The 15012-nt window shown below is 38.0% G+C and overlaps 1 protein-coding gene and 1 long non-coding RNA gene across 2 annotated transcripts in view; both read right to left on the bottom strand.

Moving 5' to 3' along the window:
* Positions 1–15012, bottom strand: part of LOC144665010 (uncharacterized) — a 58720-nt gene that overhangs the window by 1220 nt on the left and 42488 nt on the right. The window lies entirely within an intron of this gene.
* LOC144666077 (uncharacterized) lies at positions 4209–7382 on the bottom strand. The gene is made up of 2 exons (XR_013573116.1): positions 6510–7382; positions 4209–4527 (listed from the first exon to the last, which is right to left on the bottom strand). It is a non-coding gene; the product is annotated as an uncharacterized LOC144666077 (long non-coding RNA).

Genomic DNA, 15012 nt, shown 5'->3' with positions numbered 1-15012 from the left:
GCTGGCACGTGCACGGATGACAACAAGCAAACAAACGACGCTTGTAAACGTTGATTGCAGTTGGGCAGAATTTTGAAAGATAATTTGAGGTTTTTTCGGGCCTATTCATTTCACATGTCTAAAAGCGAAAGCAATCATGTGAGCGCGATATTCTCGCAGAGAGTGAATACATTTTTACATCTGGTGGCCGAGAGAAATATGTCTGAACACGTACGAACATATCCATATTTATTCGCGTAGCGCCTTGTCCAAAACCGCGATTACCAAGCGCAAACTACTTGACGGAGAAAGCCTTGATCGTCTGAGAGATTACAAAACTTAAAAAAGATCTCGAGAAATGTTAGACTCGCGGGGCGCCGGAAACAGAAGCGGCGACTTAGAGTCGCGTTTCTTCGTGGCTTTCGTTCCTTTCCTTTTAAAAGTTGAGGTCATGGCGTGATCGTGGCCTTTGTCCAACTGACCGTGATTTACAGGCACAAACTACTTGATGGAGAAAACTTATGGGCATCAGAAGAATCAAGAGATCCGGGTGCGGCGCGGGGCCCGCAAAGCGGCCCATTCAAAGCGACGAAGTCGCGAACGGCACGCGCCGCGATGGTCGACCGTGTAAATAGACGACGGACTTTTCTGTCTGCTGGTCGCTGGTCCCCCACCACAGCAAAACATGACAAATGAGTCGATGCTGTTGCGTTCTTGTATTAAATAATTTATCGTATCATAATTAATAATCATCCAAAATAGAAAATTAATTTCTATGTTGAGTGGGATGAACAGCAGAGAAAACGATAAACATCGTCGAAACTTCGGGGGCAACCTAGTGTCAGCTATTCTAGTATGAAATTAGTATAGAAAACGTTGGTCAAAGAAATAGGAATCTATTGTATTTTTCGTGATCAAATGTGTCATTCTCAACAAGTTCATCGGTGGACGCGGTAAACCAATCACAGCGGCCGAAAGAATAAACACAGGTCCAGCTACACATACAAAATTCACGGTTCGACGCGACAAAAACGTTTAAAAGTTCTCTTAAAGCTATAAAAGTCAGAAGAATGGAGAGGAAAAAGGCAAACTGACACGGTATAAAATGTATTCAACCATTTTAAAGTTCTTTTACGTGGAAATCTAGCAAATTGTGGCCGGATTCAGTCATCGCGAAAGTAAAAGACTTCACGAAAATTTTGCAAGTTAACAAAATTCACAGAATGACGAAGGTATTGAGAATAAAGGTTAGTTCCACAAACTCTGCTTTCAAAATTTGTTTTGAGTTTATTTATTCCGTATTCTTTCGTTTTCGCCGAATAACAGACGTGGCAGAAAGCATTGGAAGCACATAGAACTAAAATAAAAATTCAAGCGCGTACAAGGACTCAGCGAGTCAAAATAATTCAAAATAATCCTTTCAGAGGTCTTGAATTAGCACTTTGACTAAGAGAATGATGGGTGAATAAAACTCGAGAAGATCACTCACACGTGACCTGATGACAATGAGGACTATGATATATTGTCATCAGATAAGATCCGCCCTCTTTCAGCATGACAATCAACTTAAAAACTAGGGTGGTTGCTTGGTTGGTGGTATGAATAGAGTTGAGGAGGTCGTTGGCATAAAAAAAAATACAGTGGACGGTTTCCGCAACTTGACTGCCATACTTGTCCTCATTATCATCGGCGGTTTTTCGCAAAGCTTTATTGGAACAACAAGTGGAGGAAGTGGCACCAAAAAAGTGGACCTGCATTTGATACTCTTCGGGTTCATCGTTGAGGTTCCCACTCCACCACAGGGACCAAAGGGAGTCGCAGTCTTAAGCAGATACCTAACTTCTGTTCTGCGTCGGCGATGAGGACAACCTTTCCATGATAGAGCGCATAAGGACCCCTGCTAGGTGTGCCCTGTAGGAGTAATAGCGGAGCTCCCAGCGGCCGCAGAGCAGAGACCCATACACATAGAAAATTAACAGAGCCATGCTTTTGGTTTTTCATGGTCATCATGGCTAGCGGCATGGTTCGCGGGCGCGTACGACGTACGTGCGTCGTACAACATGGCGCCCATAGTTTGATAGTAGAAAGAGTGAAGCAAGACGGCCGTAAAAAGGCGGATTTTAAAATTTAAAGGGGTTTGACAAGAAAAACAAGAAGCAAAGAAATAAAATGTGGCTGACAATTCCGTGTAGAAAGTAATCGACCGCCAAAAAAGTGGACATTGAGAGCCATAATCGATCGATGACTTTTGTATCTATCTGTAGGCTAGCGTCGTACATGAAGGAGCATTCGAAAGCTAATCGGGTTTCACTTAGCTTCATCAACAATGGATCTATTTAGAAACCAGAGCTCTGGCTAAAATCGAGTGCGTGGCTGCTTGTTCGTAAGAAAATCAAAAGCTTTTAAGATGTAACAGCACACCAATAGACTGGAATGCAGCGTACCAGCTATCTTTCCAGTGTACCAAATCTACAAAACTTATTGTATTTCAATTCAAATTGCTGCATAGACGACTAGCGACTAATGATTTTCTTAAAAAAGTAGGAATAAAAGATAACGATCTCTGTAGTTTCTGCAAAACTGAGAAGGAAAGCCTAATTCATCTTTTCTGGTCCTGTAGAGTTGTCTCTACCTTCTGGCAAAACTTTAAGGAACTTCTTGTAAGCCAAAATCTTGCGCTGAGAACATACAACCTTTCTTTAAATATAGTTTTAGGCCTAAGGCCAGACACATCCAAAAATAAACAGAAACTTAATTTTAATTTTCTTGTGGCGAGATATTATATATGGTCCTGTAGGACACGCAACTTGTCCCCTGAAATGAAACATTTCTCTGACTTTCTGGCATGTTACAACAGCCTCAAAACTGGAGCAGCGTCAAATGATAATCGTTAGAAATCTAAGTGGGTGATAATTATAATTAAACGAATTTCGCAACAAGCAACTGTTAAAAAAATGAAGAAAACCCTAAGGCTAACACTGTACGGAAATAATTGTATTTGTGGTGTTGTACTTTGTTAGTATTGTAAGTAATGTGTATTGTATGTAAGTAGTCTCTTAAATAAATTAATAAATTAATTAATTAATTAATACAATGTAACTTAATATAGTGTAAGTAATGTAAGTAATTGTATTGTAAGTAATTATCCAGTAAGTGATGTAGGTAATTGTCCTGTAAGCAATGTAAGTAAGTGAACTGTAAGTTGTTTTTTTCTGTGTTTTGCAATTAAAAAAAAAAAAAAAAAAAAAAAAAAAGATGTAACAGCACAAGTTTATTTTTACCTGAATCAGTTTATATGTTCTGATTTGTTATTTCTTTACTGCTTATATATAACTGCTGCGAAGTTATAACAGGATCGCGAAACTACTTTCTATTGCTAGAAAGCAGATAATTTACTATACTCTGAAGTAATTTTTCGTGCCACGAGTAATGATATTTGCCCTGCTTTAAGATTAATATTTTTGCCGTACTGCAAACATTCAGTTTAACCGTGAGCGATTTAAATTTGTCTTGCACCTATAAACCACCGTAAGCATTAGTACTTTGGCCGCTTTATCACCAGAATGAAAACATTGTAAGCTCCAGTGAAAATAAAATAAATGGGGAGCTCCGCTTTTAGGCTTGCCTAAATCTATATCTATAACTTTGCCGCTGCGTCTAGCATCCCACGGATCCACAGGGTGAAATAAAGCGTTTCAGTTTCCGTTTTTACAACGGTTACTTAACGGAAACGTGAATTTCCGCAAAAGGAAATTTAAGTAACCGTTGCGGGAAACACGTGTATACGTCACGTTTCCGCAGTTGCGGCGTCGCTTAAACGCATCACTTAAACGCGTGTATCCGTTAAGTTTACGTTTTGCGTAATCTCGTGCAACAGACGCGTTTCCGCAGTTCGTAAGTATGGCGGACACGCAATAATCATGTTTCCGCAGCTCGTAAATTCGGCGGACACACAATATTCCGCTAGGTTTCCGACATACGGAAAGTGAAAAATAATAAGAATCGTCAAGTTTCCGCAGCTCGTAAATCAGGAGTATATACATAATGACCCAGATGGTTTAGATCAAAATGCTATTGTCCTAATCTTGGAAGGCCGACAACTACGAAAACTTTATTATTTGTGAAATATTGCGTAAATTAAACGTGGCCGCCAAATAAAGCGAGCTGATTTCCACGTGTTCTTTTCTTTCGGATTGGAGAATTACAAGTATGTATACAAGTAACACTCATTTTAAGTGGTAATTCATTTTATTTCGTAAGTAAGAGAATGTCTAAGTAAATCTACGAACTACAGTATAATCCTTTCTTGAAACAAACGTGTTGCTTGCTGACTATTACATTTGAAAGCATTCAAACTAAGTATTGTTCTTTAAATGCAGCAATGCCTTGTGATTGAACTAAAATTTCCGTTGCTGTCCGTTAAATGTGATTCGTTTGAGGAAACTTAGTTGTCAATCCTCGTCTTTCCTCTCTCTTGCTTTCTTTGACGTTCGTGAATTATTCTTGTCCTGTGGTGATGGATTTGACTTCTTGACGATTATTTCAGGTCTAAAGACAAGATTAAATAGGATTATAAACAGAGATATTTTGCTTAACTCATACTACTTTTTCATTTGATGGGAGGATCTGTTTTGTAACATGGAAATACAGACATGGCTTTAAGGAGGCTAACAACGGTTTCCAGCACTTGTTAGCTCTTGAACTTTGATAGGTCAGTACAACGAAACTTAAACAGTTGCTGCTACAGTAATGATATCAAACCAATGTCCAATCATCGCTGAACAAGTTACGGTAATTTTCTTGACATCACTGGTTACCATAACAACAGTATTACCAGTAAAAACACCCTTTATTTTCCCTTTAAGCGCTTATAACTCAAAAACGAGTCCAGTGACCCCCATTTTTATCACTGAATAATGATCAGCATATTTGGATACAACGTTTTGCAAAGTTAAAAAAATTCTCTGGAGCCGTTTCAGAGCCACCTTAATAATTTAAGGTGGCTCTGAAACGGCTCCAGAGAATTTTTTGTGTTGAAAAAAAAAACTGTGTTTTTAACAGGTTATACCATTGCTATGGTTACAGTGATGTCAAGAAAAAATCACAATTTATTTATCAATGATTGGGCATTACAGTGGAACCCCGATATAACGATATGCCAAGGGGGCAGTAAAATTATATCGTTATATTGAGGAATCGTTATATCGGGGTTCCTTCCCATACATTTTACTATTGCCGGGACATAACATATTCATCGTTATATCGGGAATATCGTTATATCGAAGATCGTTATATCGGGGTACCACTGTAATTTGATACAATTTTTGTAGCAGTAACCGATAAATGTGTTGTAGCACTGACCCATCAAATTATGAAAGCTGTAAAGTGCTGAAAGCTGTTGTGAGCCTCCCTAAATTTTTGCGCTGTCTAGGTAATCATTTGACTCTGATAAATAGGTGCTTCGTTTATATATTCCAAGATATTGCTCATCTTGACACGCAAGGAACTGATCATATTTTGGAGGGGTGTAGGATGGATATGATTGAGTAGGGATTTGATAGATTTACTGAAGACCTTGTAACAATCATAAATACCAAGCTTTCTGACTTACAACCACCCATACCATCCCCTGGAAATTATAAGTGCTGCAAAAGACCACATACCTTTTAACTACACATAAAAATGGCTGGAAGGAAGTTGAACATACAATGTAACTATGGTTGTTATTGAAGGTATATAGGTTTTTGAAACCAAAACACTGCTACAATGTAGGGGTGACTTGATGCAGCATATTATTGGAAGTGTTGTTTTACATGTACCATCTCAGTTGAAACTCTATACTTTAGGTACGAATACACAGAAACAGTAGTACCCCAGTAACTCGAACTGGGATAACTCGAACAACCCCGCTAACTCGAACTAACTTCTATTTCCCTTGGATTTGATCCCACTTTTCAGTCATTTTTACTCGGTTAACTCGAACTTGGACAACTCGAACCCCCCCCCCCCCTAACTCGAACTAAATTTTGTTTCCCTTAACAAAATTTGGGTCAAATTTACCCTGATAACTCGAATTCTGGTTCTTGCAACTCACCACAGTTGCCCATTAATTAGAGCAGCCAATTTTCCACTTTTATCATAACAATGTATGGTTGTGCAATTTGCACTGTACTCTATACTGAAGTGCTAAAAAATCAGTAAACTGTCAATTATTAACTTGAAAAAATAAATATTCAATCGACCCTGCTGCGACTGCAGTAGGGGATGGGCTGGTAGGGCTACAAAATGTAGCTGCATATGATATGAAAAATGTATGAATTTTACCACTCGAAAGTAAAAATTTGTAATTAAACGTGTTTGTTTGACTTGAAGTTGACGAGATTTATAAGCCATACATGTACCACTTTAAAATGGTCTTTGCAGTCCATGAGCAAACATCCTTAAAAATTTTGAATATTTAGAGACTCCTTGTAGATGATCTTTATCCTGATTATTATAAAGTCTTATGACTTTTACATGTAGGTACCTACCTTAACATTTTCCTTCCAGAAACTCTTCCAGTTTCTTATACTTGAGTAATTTCCTTGACTTCTTCATGCTCACTATACTCCAAAATGGCTCACAGCAATAAAGCATAATAAAGACAAAAAAAAGTGTCAGACAATTACATGTACAAAATAATATGAATTGATTGTGCCATTTTTCCATTCGGAGATATCTATATTCATATACAATGTTACTTTTATATATGTACTATGGGTGGCCCTATTTGTACAATTGGGCATTGTTTGGATAATGCAAATTCAGTTTCCAGCTCAGTTGCAGATAGCACTGTACACATTGTACAGTACATGAAAGGCTGTCATAATTTGTGACTTTCCTATAAATTACATGTACAGTGTATGTGCCTGTACATTGGAACAAGTAAACTTTTCACCCACTCAAAAGTAAAGGCACATCCCACTGAAACCATGGGCGGCACACTTGAGTCAATGAATCGTGTTCGCAAAAGTAAAAAATCTATCAAAAGCTGTTAATAATTCGAAAACTCAAAAACATATAGTTGTGGAAAACTATCATTGTTCTTTTCCTGTGCTATGACAATTCTGCCTCCCATAAAATGTTGTATTAAAAATCTAATATCATTAAAACAAGTGATTTTTTCACCCACTCAGAAATGGGTAAAAGGCCTTCCCACTGAAACCATGGGCGGCACACTTGAGTCAATGAATCATGCTCGCGAAAGTCAAAAATCTATTAAAAGCTGTAAATAATTTGCAACTCAAAAACATATAGTTGTGGAAAACTATCATTGATCCTTTCTTGTGCTATGACAATTCTGCCTCTTATAAACTGTTGTATTAAAAATCTAATATCATTGAAACAAGTGATTTTTTCACCCACTCAGAAATGGGTAAAAGGCCTTCCCACTGAAACCATGGGCGGCACACTTGAGCTGTAAATAATTCGCAACTCAAAAACATATAGTTGTGGAAAACTATCATTGATCCTTTCCTGTGCTATGACAATTCTGCCTCCCATAAAATGTTGTAATAAAAATCTAATATCATTGAAACAAGTGATTTTTTCACCCACTCAGAAATGGGTAAAAGGCCTTCTCACTGAAACCATGGGCGGCACACTTGAGTCAATGAATCATGCTCGCGAAAGTCAAAAATCTATTAAAAGCTGTAAATAATTCGCAACTCAAAAAGACATAGTTGTGGAAAACTATCATTGATCCTTTCCTGTGCTATGGCAATTCTGCCTCTTATAAAATGTTGTATTAAAAATCTAATATCATTGAAACAAGTGATTTTTTCACCCACTCAGAAATGGGTAAAAGGCCTTCCCACTGAAACCATGGGCGGCACACTTGAGTCAATGAATCATGCTCGCGAAAGTCAAAAATCTATTAAAAGCTGTAAATAATTCGCAACTCAAAAAGACATAGTTGTGGAAAACTATCATTGATCCTTTCCTGTGCTATGGCAATTCTGCCTCTTATAAAATGTTGTATTAAAAATCTAATATCATTGAAACAAGTGATTTTTTCACCCACTCAGAAATGGGTAAAAGGCCTTCCCACTGAAACCATGGGCGGCACACTTGAGTCAATGAATCGTGTTCGCAAAAGTAAAAAATCTATTAAAAGCTGTAAATAATTCGCAACTCAAAAAGACATAGTTGTGGAAAACTATCATTGATCCTTTCCTGTGCTATGGCAATTCTGCCTCTTATAAAATGTTGTATTAAAAATCTAATATCATTGAAACAAGTGATTTTTTCACCCACTCAGAAATGGGTAAAAGGCCTTCCCACTGAAACCATGGGCGGCACACTTGAGTCAATGAATCGTGTTCGCAAAAGTAAAAAATCTATTAAAAGCTGTAAATAATTCGCAACTCAAACAGACATAGTTGTGGAAAACTATCATTGATCCTTTCCTGTGCTATGGCAATTCTGCCTCTTATAAAATGTTGTATTAAAAATCTAATATCATTGAAACAAGTGATTTTTTCACCCACTCAGAAATGGGTAAAAGGCCTTCCCACTGAAACCATGGGCGGCACACTTGAGTCAATGAATCGTGTTCGCAAAAGTAAAAAATCTATTAAAAGGTGTAAATAATTCGCAACTCAAAAAGACATAGTTGTGGAAAACTATCATTGATCCTTTCCTGTGCTATGGCAATTCTGCCTCTTATAAAATGTTGTATTAAAAATCTAATATCATTGAAACAAGTGATTTTTTCACCCACTCAGAAATGGGTAAAAGGCCTTCCCACTGAAACCATGGGCGGCACACTTGAGTCAATGAATCATGCTCGCGAAAGTTAAAAATCTATTAAAAGCTGTTAATAATTCGCAACTCAAAAACATATAGTTGTGGAAAACTATCATTGATCCTTTCCTGTGCTATGACAATTCTGCCTCTTAAAAATGTTGTATTGAAAATCTAATATCATTGAAACAAGTGATTTTTTCACCCACTCAGAAATGGGTAAAAGGCCTTCCCACTGAAACCATGGGCGGCACACTTGAGTCAATGAATCATGCTCACGAAAGTCAAAAATCTATTAAAAGCTGTTAATAATTTGCAACTCAAAAACATATAGTTGTGGAAAACTATCATTGTTCCTTTCCTGTGCTATGAAAATTCTGCCTCTCATAAAATGTTGTGATAAAAATCTAATATCATACCACTGAAACCATGGGCGGCACACTTGAGTCAATGAATCGTGTTCGCGAAAGTCAAACAAGTGTCAAAAGCTGTTAATACTTGTAGTTCGCAACTCAACAACATATAGTTGTGGAAAACTACATGTATCATTGTTCCTTTCCTGTGCTGTGACAATTCTGCATCTTTCATTATAATTAATGCTGTAAAATGTTGTGTCTGCACATCCCACGTAACCAGTAGGCAGCCAACTTGTGTCAGTGAATGTTGTTAGCAAAAATCAAACTTAGCTCACTTAGTTCTGATCTCAACAGCATATAATAGTGGAAAACTACCAAATGTTGTCCATTTGGTATGTTTATGACACATGTACAAAGTAAGCTTACAATGTAACAATTTACTGACTTCAAAACATTATGATAAAAACCTAATATCATTGAAACAATCATTAACCAGAAATGTAGCTCACGTGGCCATGAACTTTGGCCATAACATAAATTTAAAGTCTAATTTTAAAACACAAGCACAGAATTATGAAACTTAAGCTTAAATAGCTCATACACCAACAAGGCAACGCAAATGTAAAGCTTCTATGAAACCCAGGGATGAAACACGAGTCATGATCACCCGTGCAAATAGGTTTTTAAAAGCTTACCTTAATAAGAAACTTGGCCTTTACAGCAGTGCTGATCTGAAATCCGGTAGAAGACAACTCCATACAGCTACCTTGGAAACAAAGTGGTCCTTACGTGAAGAAAACTGCCCTTAAGGCGACTGAAAATGTCGATTCTTCGTTAGGCGAACTTCGAAACCGACCGCCAAAACTCATCTAAATCAAAGAGAACGCCGGGAATGATCTTTGTTGCGCATGATCTGTTAGTAACCAGTCCCTGACTCGATTGTCACTCGGCCAGTTCAGTGAATCGACCTTTGTACCGCGGCCGTCGTACAACAACAACAAAAAGAAATAAATAAACCGAAGAAGTAAACCGAAATCAAAATATTTAAATCGGCAAATTATCGTCAAAGTGTTCAGCTATTGACTTATTTTTCCTCTGGAATGTTTTGAACTTATTTGACGAAGTAGCAATCGTCCGTGTGAGGTCGTGTGACTGACACTCGTTTTGACACTGGGGTAAAAGCAGCTCTGGGCCTCTGAACTGCCCCTGATCCCTCTAAGCCGGCTGAGCGAGCTGGCCCTTATGAAAAGAGTATCAACAGGCTTCAGTAACGTTTCAGTCGAGTAAACGTCACGGAAACAGAATCAAAAGGTGTCCGCAAACGGAAACGTTGCGGAAATGTACAATCAGGCAGGAATATTGTGCTGTCGCGTATCCGTTGTATCCGTTCTGCGGAAATGCAACGGAAATGCACACGTTCAAGATTCCGTAGTGTTTCCGCGATACGGAAACGTCTTATTTCACCCTGTGATCTTGCCTGCATTCTTGGCTGGTAACAGGGTGGTGAAGAATTTATTACGTCTTCTTCTCTTAGTTTCTTCTTTATAAACCTTGCAGGCATGACTTTGGCTATGTAGCCATCAATGACAGAACGGTAGTTTACATACAGGTCCTTAACCCTTTCAAGACATAGCTTGAGTTGACAAGGACGTATTTCAGCCATTGGGCGGTTGAAGGGAAGGTCAGGTGGATCATGTTTTCAAAGGAGTCCCACGCAGTAACGGTCATTCGACTTTGAAATCGTGCTGTTAATAATCTGTTTAGCGTTCCTGTCTTAAACCTGCATGGACTTGTAAGGTTTTTTGGTGTCAAGAGACTAAAACTCCCAAAAAAAGTTTAACTTGGTACTTGAGGGACACGTCATTGGTTGCTGTATGGATGTGGTATATCGGTGTATCGAATATTGGTATCGAGTATCGGCCCATCCTTTCTTCATATTAGGAGTGAAATTGAGAAGTTAATACCTTAAATAATTGCTATTCTTTGCTAAACCATAAAATACAGACAGTGTTTATTTTCTTTAAGTGGAAGTGGTGTCATCGTATGGGGAAAAACAACGTAAATCATGTTCAATCGAATTGGACGACTGCTAATCGTGGCTTGCTGACTCACGTCCTCTCGGTGAAGTGGCTAAACCTGCTATTACTTGTGTGGATATGCTAAAATTAGCCCCATAAAGTCACTGAAGGTGTATGGATAGCAAGATCAGCTTCAAGAAAAGGAACAGGGTTCTGAATTTGTGTTAAATATGAGTGCTTGAACAACGAACCGACCGTCCATCATGGCAAGTGGGGAACTGAAGAAAATACCTGTATATTTAAAGTCACTGTCTGTAGATATCGACAATACCAAATATTCGCATTTCTTTTAGTTTGTCAAAAAGACCCATAAGGTGAACTAATTTAAAAAAATATATTGTTTTAAATCTCCAGCGAGATTATTTTTGGTGAAATCCAGAAAATTTCGAAATACCCTGGCGGAGACAACAATGGCGGATGGAATTTACGCAACATAGACCACATTCAACACGCCAGTATAGAAAGAAGAAAGTTTGCCAGTTACACAGTTTGTTATTTGTCCTTTGGTCATTGTTTTAAGCTAAATTTCATCTTGAGTTAAAAAGCTTTTGTCAACTTTTTAGCCATCGGAAAATATTATTTCGCGATTCAATTTACACACCAAGGTCATAACTCCTATAATATACTAATTGACAAACAAGACGTTCTAAAGAAAAAATTCTGCTAAGGGACTGGTCAATAAGTACAGGGGGGGGGGGGGGGGGTGGGCCGGAGCAGAAATGGGGTGGGTCATCAGTTTTTGAGCCTTCGAAAAGGGGTGGGTTATGTAATTTTGATCTACACGTAGGGGGTGGGTCATCTTATTTATTCACTAACTTTTAACTGTTGTAGTTCCAAGAAAAGTTGTATTCATCAGTATATAAAATTGATAAATTTCTCCATGTAAGCAGTTTTAAATGAATTTCTAGCGATTTCAAAAGGCCCAAATATAAAAATTTCCCGGAGAACCATGCCCCCTGACCCCCCTAGATGGCTTGTAATCATATCATCAGTTTTACCTGACTCTCTTCAAGCTGCATAGATTCATGCTGGACTTTAAGCCTTTTAATACCAGTAAACTCTCTTCTCAAACAATTGCAAATATGAATGATGGTCAGTGGTTGTATTTTATGTTATTAATTTCTGTATAAAAATATGAACTCTTCAATAACTGATTATGAATTAATATCATATACTGATTCAGTTTTTTGCATATGTTTGTATCTAAACTTCCCCATGAACTTTACACACAAAAATATGGAAAACTTACAAAAGGCTAGTATGAGAAGTGATAAATTCATCCTTCTTTGGTGTGTTAAGAAATGGAAAAAGACGTGCATGGAACAGCAGTGTTCATCAGGGAAAATGTCTATGTAGGTAATTTCACTTTAAAAGCTGAAGTCAAATAAAAAATCTCCAACCCCTAACAGGTGATAAAGAAATGATAGGTCCCTTGATTTTATTTTAGCAAAGGGGGTGGGTCGTGTAATTTTCAACCGCCTGTCAGGGGTGGGTTAGTCAGTTTTGAGCCAGACGGAAGGGGTGGGTCACAAATTTTCGAGCCACCACTTTTCCAATTGCTCCGGCCCACCCCCCCCCCCCCTGATACTTATTGACCAGTCCCTAATGGTTTGTCATATCTAAATAGTTAGTTTGGCCCGTGAAAATAAAGCACGCTAGACGGAAAACTGTAATTGGCATTTTGGCAAATCGCTCCATACTTTTGATGACCAAGCGAAAACTTCGATTTTGTATTTACGTTGCAAGACATAATTAAAAATTATCCTTAGATAACATTTATCGCATATTGAAGAATGAAAAAAACCGCTCCATTTCGTAAAGGCTCCAAAACGAAATTTAAATGACATCTGGGAGTGAGCTACAATCGTCGTAAACGTCAGGTGGCATTGAATATTTGTCTGGTATATATGTAACGTTTTAAAATTGTTTAAATATAACTCGCCGCTTCGCGGCTCGTGATATTTTGAACAATTATGAAATATTACGACCCCGTATTATTACCAATTATAGTTCACCACTAAATTTTCTCCGATTCTGATTGGTTTAAATTGAACACGTGACGCGATAGTGCCCGTCCGCCGGAGGGCACTATCAGCCCATAGTGCTCTCCCGTGAAAAATGCCCGGATCGATAGTGCCCGCCCGTGACTGTATGTTTTTAACTCGGAAAAGAGTTGTAGTGGGCGAAGTGAATTCACTTCTTCCATCCTTCACTCGATTCCTGTAAACATAGGCACGCAATACGTGCAAGTGTTTTACGGCCTCTAGAGAATTAGACCTGTCCTCTGATAACCTACATTTCTAGTTAAGTTGAATAATATTAACATGCCTAATTACCAGCCGAAATATTGTATTCATGCCAGTTTTCTTGAAATACCGTATTTATTCAGCTTTAAGCCGAGACTCTAAACGTTTGGTTTTTAGAAACAGTTAGTCTCCGACAAAAAAACTCGAAACACTCGGAAATAAGCCGAGACCCAATTTTTTTCCTCGCAATCTCTTCTACAATAATTATTTCTGCCTGAGACTGTTTCTGTTCCTTTCCTTCTGTTCCTTTCTTTAAGTTTAGTTGATTTGCAGAATCATAGACTACGAGTGGTCCCTGTTTTTTCGCAGAGCTCGAAAAAAAATTCGCTTCAAACCCGACGGACTCTGCGAAAAAATAGGGACTGCACTGCTTGTAGTCTAGCAGAATCACTGCTAACGTGACTTTTCAAGAGAAAGAGGGTCAAGAAGGAATCGATCTATTTGACTTGTTGTTGCATTACGAGTTTGTTCAAAAGCGAGAACTTAAAATACCACGACTTCTCTCACGTTCTCTGCTAAAAGAAACCACTTTAGAAGAGTTTGATTGGATTGAGGATACTCGACAAATACTGGTAACAGCACATGTTTCGTTTTGATGACATTTAAAGTTCACCCGCTTGATCTGCTTGATCTTTTCGCTAGCATCTTGGCGAATTGCGACGAACTGAAGATTCACTGAATCATCAGGAATCATCCCGTATTCTCTGGCGATTTTGCAGTTGTTCTGAATCGTTTCTACCTCGGCAACAACTTTCAATTTGAAGATTAAGTTGTTTGAAAACCAGTAGCTTTTGGCATGATGATCGATAACTGCTTTTCGGAAGAATGCGTGATTGTTTGAGATGGGATTCTGAATTCAGGTGACTGTACGCTTGTGTACGGTTATATTAATAAATTCATTCTTTATCAGTGATTTGTTGTTTTTCAATTACATAGTTGTGATTTAACGAATATGTTGATTCGCTGCACGTGGATTGTTTTATAGTTTGAAGGAAAAATCGGGTCTCGGCTTATAGCCGAGTGATTTGGGTTTATTTTTTGTCAGAGTCTAACTGGTTCCAAAAACTAAAAGTCTAGGGTCTCGGCTTATAGCCGAATAAATACGGTACATGCATACTTAACTACCAGCCGAAATATTGTATTAATGGCAGTTTTCTTGAAATAGACCAAAACTTAATTTTTCTAATGATATTATTATTTTGCCTAACCTTCAAAAAAAAAAAAAGGAAAAAAAAAGAAAGAAAACAATTTGCAACCGATGGGAACTCTATCACTTGCCCTTTTGGCCTGCTCTCGATGAGCAGCTAGATGACAATGAAACTAAACTAACATTTGTTTTAGCAAATCTCTCCTTGTCAGTTTGTTGTTTTCGATTCTTGTTTCATAATAACTTTTCCGAGTTTAGTGGCTCATAGCCACTTTGAATAGTTATTTTGTAAACAAGCTGCCTACAGACTCGTCTGGTTTTGTTTCGTTTGTTAAATTTCGGCTTTGAGTTTTTTATCCTCA

The sequence above is a fragment of the Oculina patagonica genome, chromosome 9 (assembly GCF_052425735.1).
Source record: "Oculina patagonica isolate OP01 chromosome 9, crgOcupat, whole genome shotgun sequence".
NCBI classification, from domain to species: domain Eukaryota; kingdom Metazoa; phylum Cnidaria; class Anthozoa; order Scleractinia; family Oculinidae; genus Oculina; species Oculina patagonica.
This window is presented reverse-complemented; position numbering and strand designations above follow the sequence as displayed.